This window comes from Neopelma chrysocephalum, unplaced genomic scaffold (genome assembly GCF_003984885.1).
Source record: "Neopelma chrysocephalum unplaced genomic scaffold, ASM398488v2 Primary Assembly neopelma1_44, whole genome shotgun sequence".
NCBI lineage: Eukaryota > Metazoa > Chordata > Aves > Passeriformes > Pipridae > Neopelma > Neopelma chrysocephalum.
Window position 1 is genome coordinate 15,359,296 of NW_020897703.1, and position 10,446 is coordinate 15,369,741.

The window sequence follows — 10,446 nt, forward strand, 5'->3', positions numbered from 1 at the left end:
ACAGGACTGTACACATGGTGGGCTAAGCACACACAACATTACTTAAAGTAGTAGGTATACCACTCCAGTAACATCACTATTTTGTCTGCCCTGCCTCAGTTTATTTTCCTTCCCTCGTATCATGATTCTCTTCAGCTAGCTATTGAATACTAAGAGACAGATTTCTGCACATGGCATACTTCAGTTTTACCATGCTGCTTTTATGTTTTCTGCTAACTTGTTCTTTTCGCTCCACTGGCTCTATTTCCCCTTCCTAAAAAATTAATTGCATGGCTCCTCATGTCTGTGCTGACATTTCTGTGGCGAATAAAATTATAACTCAAACATAATGCTATGGAAAATGTTGCACTGATTTAAAGAAAGCTATCAATTTCTGTATATGGAGATAATTTCCATCTAGGACATTTCAGGGAAGTTTCAGGAAATGCTTTGGCAGGATGGCTGAGTAGCCATGTGGGTAAACCTGCTACTGAATGTTTCTGTTTTATTGCTGAGCCAATTTCCTAAGTGTTTGTATTATTATTATTCTGATTCAGTTTTTGTGGTTGCTTCTTGGGGAGAGAGAAAAGAGCTGGTAGCTGGAGCCTGCTCCATGGACACCAAGTTCTTCAAATGGTCTGAAAAAAGTTTGAGTTCTAGCGTCACTGCCAGATTTGCCTGTCCCCATCTCTTCCTTCACTGCACCTCAGGATTCTTCTCTGACATGAGCTATCTGTCAAAATCCAGGGCTTTGCTGTAATTTCAGTTCAGAGGGAAAGCACACCTCAAATGCAGCCTTCTTCACTTAAAAATAAGACTTTTTGTTCAGAAGAAAACATCTCTTTGCTCAAATCAGCAAGACCCCTTTTATCCAGTACCAAAAACTGGCTACCATCTCTCTTCCTCCTTCCAACTTCTCTGCCTTGTTCTTGCAGCCAGATTTAACCCCTCTTCCAACTGATTTAGAACTCACCTAGGATTTCCCCTGGAAGCTTATCTTTCAGCACTGTCTCACAAACTCCTGACCTGGCTCCTGCACATACACATGTGCTTCTCAAATCATTCAGATCACTCAATTTTCTGAATGGACTTGCATAAGTCAGTTTTAAATGGAAATGTGAGTGCACGTCCTCAGAATGACCTCGGAAGCATCAACTTTGAAATCTGATGAAAAGCTCTTTAGATATCATTTTAATATCTGACAATACACATATAACCATTTACTTCATTAATGATAATTGTGTTTAAGGCAAAGTTGTTTTTAATCAGAAAATTGCTGTCATTATTCTGTACCTGAAGGTGACATGTCTTTTTGCAGCCTATTTCAATATTCCAATCACTTTAGAAGTACATTCAATATTTATATCTGTTTGCATTCCAGTGAAGTAGTTCTTTCACAGTCAGTACTGAGACTCACAGGTGCTGCTGCTTGGCTTTGCTTATGTACAGATACAGGAAAGGAACAGACCTTTGAAAAATGAACCTAGCAACAGTAATAATCTGATGATGCATAAGAGGTTAATTCCTTCTGAACAATTAGTGTAATCGACTTTTGTGTCAGACTAAAATTTTGGTAGGACAACAGATCTGAAAATGAATGACAGTTCTGAAATGTTTGAAAGGATGATGTTTAAAAGCTTTTAATTGAATTCAAACTGTGGAAGCAATTATGTAGATGTAGCCAAGATATGACTGTGGAATGAGGATGCCTGACTATTATGCTTTGAAGGGAGATACTACCATGGTGGGTTTTTTCTGCCCCCTAAAATTGTCATATCACAAAATGGAGCCAGATAGAATTTTAAAAACCAGGGTTTCATATGTGGTCTCATATCTTGAAGGAACTTATTCCAAGGTAGCGCTAGAACTTGGCTAGCCTAAAAAATGTAAAGGGTTGAAAGTGAGTCTGGTTCCACAAAAACCCAGCCTGGGCACTCTGTAATTACTAACAAGAGTTAGTAATAATTAAACAAAAGCAGATAGACAGATTCACCAAAAGTTACTGAACTTGTGTTTTTACTCCAAAAGGAAAGAGAAAACTGACAGGCTCCAAATCGCTAGTTCAAGACCTTGAGCAATCAGCAGAGTGGCTGCTGTAAAATGAAGGACTTCTTTGTTTATGTCTTGTTCGTTTATTTAGCATCAAGAGCCAGGTTATTTAGGAATAAAATTACTGTTCTTAGTCTAATGAAGTTCCTCCTTCAGGCTAAGAGCAAGTGTATTGAATACATTTTCACACAGTGGAAGACTGCATTTGCTCACCAGCCTCACTTCTCCACACAGCGATAAAGTTCCAGTAGCCTCTGCACTTCAGACTAGGAGATAGAATAAAATGTGTGACACTTTCAAATTTAGCATTGTTTTAACACGTGAAAATTCAGAAAGTTTTCTGGAAAATTTAATTTAGTTTTTTTAATAAATATTAAACTGCTTAAAATATCCAGTGATTTATGGTGTCTTAGGCTTCCACACATATATAAACACACACACACAAAAAGCATAGATTAAAAATAAAAATAAGCAGTAGTTAGACATTAAGATAAGAGAGTTGCTTTAGGTAATGGGACTCCTAAGATATCAGGACAATGTTCCAATAAGTATTGCAAAAATTGCATAGAAAATCAGCATGTTGTTTAAACTCAGCTGTTTGGCATAGAAATGCCATTTAAAGTTTTCAGGCAAATATGGCTTGAGTTACAAGCTCATAACAAAACCTTAGAGGCTTCCTTCAAGGATATTAACAGGAATCTTTCCTACTGGGAGTGTTTCAAAAGCAGCTTTACTAGCTTGCAGTGGGCAATAGCTCACTATTTCTGTTTACCTGTCGTGGTTTATTTTTCCATCTGCAGTCAACAGGAGTGTGTATCACATCTCTAAACTGCTTTGAGCGAGTTTAGTAACATGTATTTGCTACCACCAATGTGCTTGTGCCATACTGCTGGGCCACCTGGAGGAATTCGTCCACCAAAACAGGAAAAGTTACAGAAAAACCTCTTGATTTTAAAGAACTGCTGAAGAATTAATTGAAAGCAATCAGACAAATTTTTTATCTCATTTAGTCTGCTGTAACTCTGGAGTAGTAACTCTGAAGTAGACTTACATTCAGGGAACTGTGATCAGACTCTGGACCAGTTCCTTTAATGAATTGGATAGGTGCCAATAACACTATCCACTGAGACTTCTTGATATCCAAATCTGAACTGGGTTGTTCTTAAGCAGAAGAGGTGGCTATGGCTGATCCCTGTAAAAGCAGTGGTGCCAGTCCCATTTCCATAGGTTGGTGTCATTAGACTGCTGATATTGTGCCTAGCAGAAGGGCCAAGAACTGCCTGGGTGTTGTGTGACTGCTCTGTGCCCTCCTGGGGAGCGTTGAGGACCACGGGCACGGGGGAAGGGGCAGTGCAAGTCATGGCCATGAGCTGTCATTCTTCTAACATGTCTTCTGCCTGCTGGTCCCAGCAGTTCTTGTGCTCCCTTCTAGTTTCTTGTGCTACTAGTTTTGCCAGCTTCTCTAATAATTTCACCTGAGAAACACACTAACACAGCAGCAGTCTTCATTACAAATGCTATGCTGGGCCAGTCAAATCAGTCTTGACTCCTGCATAGGGTTGTATTAGTCTGAAGAGACCAGTCTGGCTTTACCCAATTACCAAACAACGTGCCCTGAATTCAAATCACTAGCAGAGCTCTGTGTAATAGCACTTAAAATACATCAATACAGTAGGTGTCCCCAGGTTATATCACTCCATAGCCTTCCAAATGTTTTGTCTTGGCAGACAAACAAGTTTTGTCACTTGGAAAGACATGCAATGGTAATTAGTTTGGCTGCTGTGAAAAGATATGCAGACAAGTAGTTTTAGCTGAAAGAAAGGTTTACAAGCCTTGGGATGGTTTGTGCTTTGTGCTGGGCTTTGATTAAAGTCAAGATCTGAAGCAGAACTGCTCTATGAGGACTGGTCAGAAGGAGAGGAGGAAGCAGGAATTGCCTGATTCATTGTATGTCTCCATGCTTCATTCATCTTCATTGTTCACTTTGGTTTGGCTTCCTGCTCTAGATTTTTAAAGAAAGCATGCCAAAGTGTACATCCAAATTATGACACCATCATATTCACTTGATTTCAATGTTGTTTAATTACCTGAACTTATGCTAGGAAGAAATGAACTTTTAGGAAGAAATTTTTTACAGAGGGAGTAATCAGACACTGGAATGGGCTGTCCAGGGAGGTGGTGGATTCACTGTCCCTGGAGGTTTTTAAGATGAGACTGGATGTGGCACTTAGTGCCATCATCTGGTAACCACAGCGGTGTTGGATCAAGGGTTGGACTTGCTGATCTCAGAGGTCTTTTCCAACCCAGTTGATCTATGATTCTATTCTATGATTCTATAAACTGGACTAGGCCCTACTCAAACTACAGTAAGAGTAGTCAGAGTCTTCTGTACCAATTTTAAATAAATTATCCTGAAAAAAAGCTTGTAATGAGGTTTGCACAATTCTGAGCATAGACAGGCAGCTGGAAAAAGTGCTGGTTTTATCTTGAACTAGATACACTGCATCACACTGCAACTGCCCTTCAGAAACATCTGCTTCATGCCTATTCATGTGGCCAGGTTTGGGCTATAGAGTCACATTAGAATTTACTTAGTAAAAGAACTTTTCAAACTTGAAGGGAGACAAAATTTACTGTATACTGTATGCATTTTGTCTCACCAGCATCCAGAGATGCTCTGCAGAGCATCTTTCAGTAGCCAGGCCTTTCCATGCTCAGTGAAATCTGGGCACTGACCAACCACATTGTTGTGCCCGACTCAACAATGAACATGCAATCTGGAGTCTCTGCCAGCTTTGTGTCAGCTATGAGGGGACAGACAATACCTGACTCTCTATGCAATGAGAGCACTAATCTGGCATAAAAAGTCACCTACTACAATGCTGACCTGTCATATTATTTACAGGGAGTTTGCATTGTCAGTGTGAGCTTCTACAAGATCAGTACCTCCCATCTCGTGGCTGCAAGCTGTGTTGCAGTCCTGGCAGCCTGGGAGTCATTTACTGTCTTATCAAACCACAGTCCTGAGAACTCCAGAAATTACTGTCAGAACTAAATTCTCTTACTTACCAGTCATCTTCAGACAGCTTCCAAGATAATTATATTTTGCCCAGAAGAACATTCACTTGGTCATCTCAGTTTTTTCTTCAAAGCTCATTTAACATCACTGTCACAATGTCATATGTTAGTTATCTGGTTACAATTTGTGTTCATACCTGAATGAAGCCAATGCTTTTTGGTATTTATTTTTAAGACCCCACCTAGATGTAAATTATTATTTGCCTAGGAGCTAGAGGACAGGTAACTTGCTGGCAATAAATTTGTATTTTGTCACAGTTTTAAACATCTTCCTTAAAAATTTCCCTGTAATTATGTCACAGCTGTGCAGAATTTTATTTTTGCCCAAAACATACATTTGGGTTGACTGAAACTATTGTTAAATTCTTGCCGAATTTATCAAATTAGCATTTTCATTTCCCTAAATCATCAAATATATATTCTGGCATTTTCAAACCAAGGCATGCATTTTTTATTTTGTAATGACATTGCAAGAGTAAGGTTATTTCATTTTTTATGTGACTTAGAGGTAAAATATAAGTCAAAGGATGGAGTAAAATCAGACGCATCATAATTGTATGATGCAAGTTTATGTTTAAAGCTCTAGACAGTAATTAAAGATTCCCTTAGCTATACTGGCAGTGTCAAGGCTCTCAAGAGTATAGGTCACACATTATTGCATTAAAGTCAGTTAAGTGGAAAAGGTACCAGAAAGCTGAACTGATAGCTCAATGGCCACACTCCCTGCTGGGGTAACTAGCGCTGCTTGTGCTCTGTAGTGAAGGTAACAACTTACTGCGTCCTGTAAACACAATCATAATTCCACAAATGGAAGCTGACCATCCTGTCTCCTCCCTCTATTCCAGAGCGCAGCTATTATGGCCACTAACACAGTAAATTAGTTAGGTATGGCTTTAAGCATTTTCTGAATTGGAAATATCATACTCTGTTTCTGTTTTCTCTGGACTGGCAGAGAGGAAAAGACAGAAGACAACACTTCAAACTTTCCCAGCTTTGATTCAACCCCAGCATGTGTTCTGTCTTGCAGAAGTTCATACTGGATAATTAATCAATAGAAAAATGAGAGGACCTTCATTCCAGCTATGAAAAAGAGATTGTTTATACTCCTCCTATGAAAACAAAAAGCACCAACATACTATGTCTGCAAGATCATGTGTATAGGTACTATATTATTATATAAAACATCATAAATACACCCTGATTTAAATGTTGTACTTAGTCTTTGACCAGTGTCATCATTTTACCTTTTCTAGTGGGTAACACTTCAAATTAGTGGCTGCAGCCCATTTGTATTCTTCAGAGCCCTTGTTGCACTCTTGACACCAAAGCTGCCATTCATCCTGCAAGTCAACTGGTCAGCGCAGGCTAATAGCTGCTTTATGTCCAGGCACAGTAACATGGACACACCAGCAAAATCTACTTAGGGATTTATCATTCCTACTATTTCCAAAGGCTCAAGGAATACCATCATGGTAATGATGGTTGGGGGATACTGTGGAAGGACGAGGCAAACTTAGAGAAGTTTTGTCAAGGATTTTATGTTTCAGAGCTCCAAAGGAACCACTAAGATGGTCTTATGGCAACTTCATTGAGAATTAATTTGTCAAAAACATATGTGCAATGCTGGGTTTTTATATGCTTGAAACACCAATTTATAAAAAGGATCCAGAGAACATCAACCAAGAGGAATGATTTTTCCTGGACCTTTGTTACTAAAAGTTTTCTTATTTGTAAGAAAGACTGTATTTTCTGAATTAATGCTTAGTGTTGAAAAGGTACAATTGGCTTCATTGCTTAGTGATTATTTTGTGGGATTTTCCCCACTGCATTTTACACCAAAAGAAAGAAAGAGGTGCTGGCAATTTTGATGCAGCTGCTTACTTTTCTCATGTGTAAGGGAGAATCCTGGTGTGATCAAGTTTCCTCCCGCTTTGTAGAGTGAGGCTAATTGTAAAGTGACTGGATCACAGACAGATGGACAGATATCCTCAAGGAATGGTATTCAAGGTTGCAAAATTTCAAAATCAGCTTAGTGAACCCAACGAGAAGTACTTGCAAAGACATGCAGCATTTAAGTTTATAGTCTGCATACCATGATCTAACTGTATCAATGTTCTATCAAACAGGTATTTTTAGCATAACTAATTTTATTCTACATATACATCTAGAGCTGAAGTAATTTTTTTAGAAAAGATTCCAAACCTATAATGCCTTTGCCTCTTTTGACCTAGAAACCCGAGTTCCTAAAAGCATATAGTGTTGAGATAAGGAAAAAAAAAGGTATTAGTGGGTTTTTGGTTTTATATAATTTATGTACAATCACAGAATGCGTAAGATTAGAATGGGCCACAGTGGGTCAGCTGGTCCAACCTCACTGCTCAAGAGCACGTGGCACAGGATTGTGTCCAGACAGTTCTTGAATATCTCCAGTGAAGGAGACTCCACAATCTCTCTGGACAGTCTGTTCCAGTGCATGGTCACCTGCACAGGAAAAAAGATCTTCCTCATATTCAGGTGGAAGTTTGGTGCATCTGTTTCTGCCTGTTGTCTCTTGTCATTCTGGTTGGCACCACTGAGAAGACCTGGATCCATCCTCTTGATACTGACCTTTCAGATACTTACTGGCATTGCTGAGGTTCCCTCTCACTTGTCTCTTTTGAGGCAGAACAAGCCCAACTCTCTGTCTTTCCTCATGAGTGAGGTGCTCCAGTCCCCTAATCATCTTCATAGCCCTCCACTGGACCCACTCCAGGAGCACCATGTCTCTCTTGTACTGAGGAACCCAGAACTGGACACAGCACTCCTGGTGAGGCCTCACCAGGGCTGATTAGAGGGACAGGATCACCTCCCTCGACCTGCTGGCAATGCTTTTCCCAATGCACCCCAGGATACCACTGGCTGCCTTGGCCACAAGGGCACACCGCTGGCTCATAGACAGCTTGTTGTCCACCAGGACCCCCAGGTCCTCTATAGAGCTGCTTTCCAGCAGGTTGGCCCCCAGCCTGTAGTGGTCCTGGGGTTATTCCTCCCCAGGTGCAGGACCCTGCATTTGCCCTTGTTGAATTTCAGACAGTTCCTGTCTACCCATCTCTCCAACCTGTCAGCATCCTTCTGAAGGGATGCACAGCCCTCTGGGGTATCGGCCTCTGCTCCCAGTTTTGTGTCATCAGCAAACTTGCTAAGGAAGCACATCCAAATCATTGATGAATAAATTAAACAATCCTGGGCCCAGTACTGAAATTTTGGGGGACACCACTAGTAACAGGCCTCCAACTAGACCCTGTGATCCCTCTGGGATCTGCCGTTCAGCCAGTTCTCAGTCCACCTCACTGTACACTCAGCAAGTCCACACTTCCTGAGTTTGCCTATGAGGATATTGTGAGAGACAGTGTCGAGAGCCTTGCTGAAGGCTTTTGACACTGTTGCTGAAGGCCTTGCAATCCATCTCTGAAGTCAGTGGCAGTTTTGTCTCTGACTTCAAAAGAAAATTATCAGACTGATAGAAAAGGCAGGTGGCTGAGCTTATTATTTGCTCTCTGACTGTCATCAGGTTGTTGCTATTTTGCTTTAACTAGTGTACATTTAAACTTCACAAATTGGAAAAAAAACAGAGGAGAAGGCTATTTTAACTGCTTAGATATACCATTTAATGAATTTTTATAAAACTGATCTGAACAAATCAAGTACATCAATGAATAACTTTCTGGAAATAAAATATTGGTGGGGGGCACCCTTTTGCCAAATGCAGAGCAGTTGTATTATTTCATTCATTTCCCAGCTAATGGTAGATATTGTTGAAGCATGTGGTCTTCATTCCAGAGTAACCAAATTCAGGTATCATACTACATGCTGATCAGCACTGCTGCAAAATACTGTTTGTGCTAGTGCTGCCTTCTTACACTCTGGCTTTCGTTACAGAGCTGAGGATGCCTTTCCTTCTGCACAATGAAGGGGACCAGACTGTACTTGGGAACTTTAAAAACATAAACCGTACATTTGAAACTACTTTTTGTTAACAAACCCACTTCATAAAAGACCAGAATAAGTACAGCTGCAAAAGCTCAGGAGCTTCTCTGGTGGATGAGGTCCATATCAAGACAGCTAAATTAAATAGTATACCAAACCAAGCGAATGAAGGTAGCTGAATAATATCAGTTAGCATTGGCAGACTTTCCTTAAAAAAATACTAATTTTTTTTCCCAAAATTTCTGTCAATACAGTGACTGTTTCTTGGAAAGGATACTCTGAGGGGAAAAAAATGGTACAACTTAATTTTAATCATTATCTTTTAACTAACATTCTCATCACTGTCATTATTTGCTACTGTTTATCAATAAAAGAGGCTTTCATTTACTAAAACCCCAAGTAATTAATCCTCACGAAGAAAATGCTGCTTCTAGAAATAAGAACTCATCACAGAAACAAACAACTGAAATAATACAAACCACAATGCACTCATTTCTAACTGTGCATTTAGGATATCAGCAGAGAATGAAGATGCAGCTGGCTTGGACCTGAACTGTTGGTGGAGGGGAGCAGGAAAGGGAGTTAAAGGGACACAGTTTAAAGTAAGGGAAATGCTATCTTTCTTTATCCTGTTGCACCTTCCAGTGGATTTGATCACCAAGTACAACTTATTTTTGTTCTGCCCTCAGGGGCAGATGGGGGATGGATAGAAACACTCTGACATTATTCCAACTGAACCCACATCGCTTCGATGAGGTCAGTGCTCTCCAGTCTTGCCACGACAAGTTCACATTCTTCAGTCTATTTCTGTGGAGCTCAGTTTCTGCTGCTCATGAAATCTCATGGCTGTGGTTCAAAGCAGAGAAGCTGCAGCCTTTACAAAAAGGGAACAGAGCTGGGATGGGTTATATCCTGCTGCCTCACTTATGGAACAAGATTTTCCTGCACCATAACAAGCTTTTTCAGGAAACAGTAGGAGAAGGCAGGCAGTGTCCTGTAGCTACACAATTTCAAACACACAAAATCTCTTCGCATTAGCTGTGGTTAAGCAGAGTGAGACAGACAGAACTGCATTGAATTCCAAAATACACCACCTCCTAGTTTGCCTGTCTTTAAATAAATGCAACTTTCTTAAAAGACATTAAATCCGTGTTATATTTTTCAAGACAGCTTGGGAGAGAGGTTGTTGGATGACAGGGACAGGATGGGGACAGTTCATCCTGAAACTGTTTTTTAATGAATGAAATGTTGTGTAGTTTCTACCTAGAGTTCTCACTGAAAGGCAAAATAAACACACTCTGGCATGTTATTTTGGGTCATATGCTGTGCCTTCCTGTTACAGGGATGTTTAGATCCTGTTTGATGTCAGTCAGC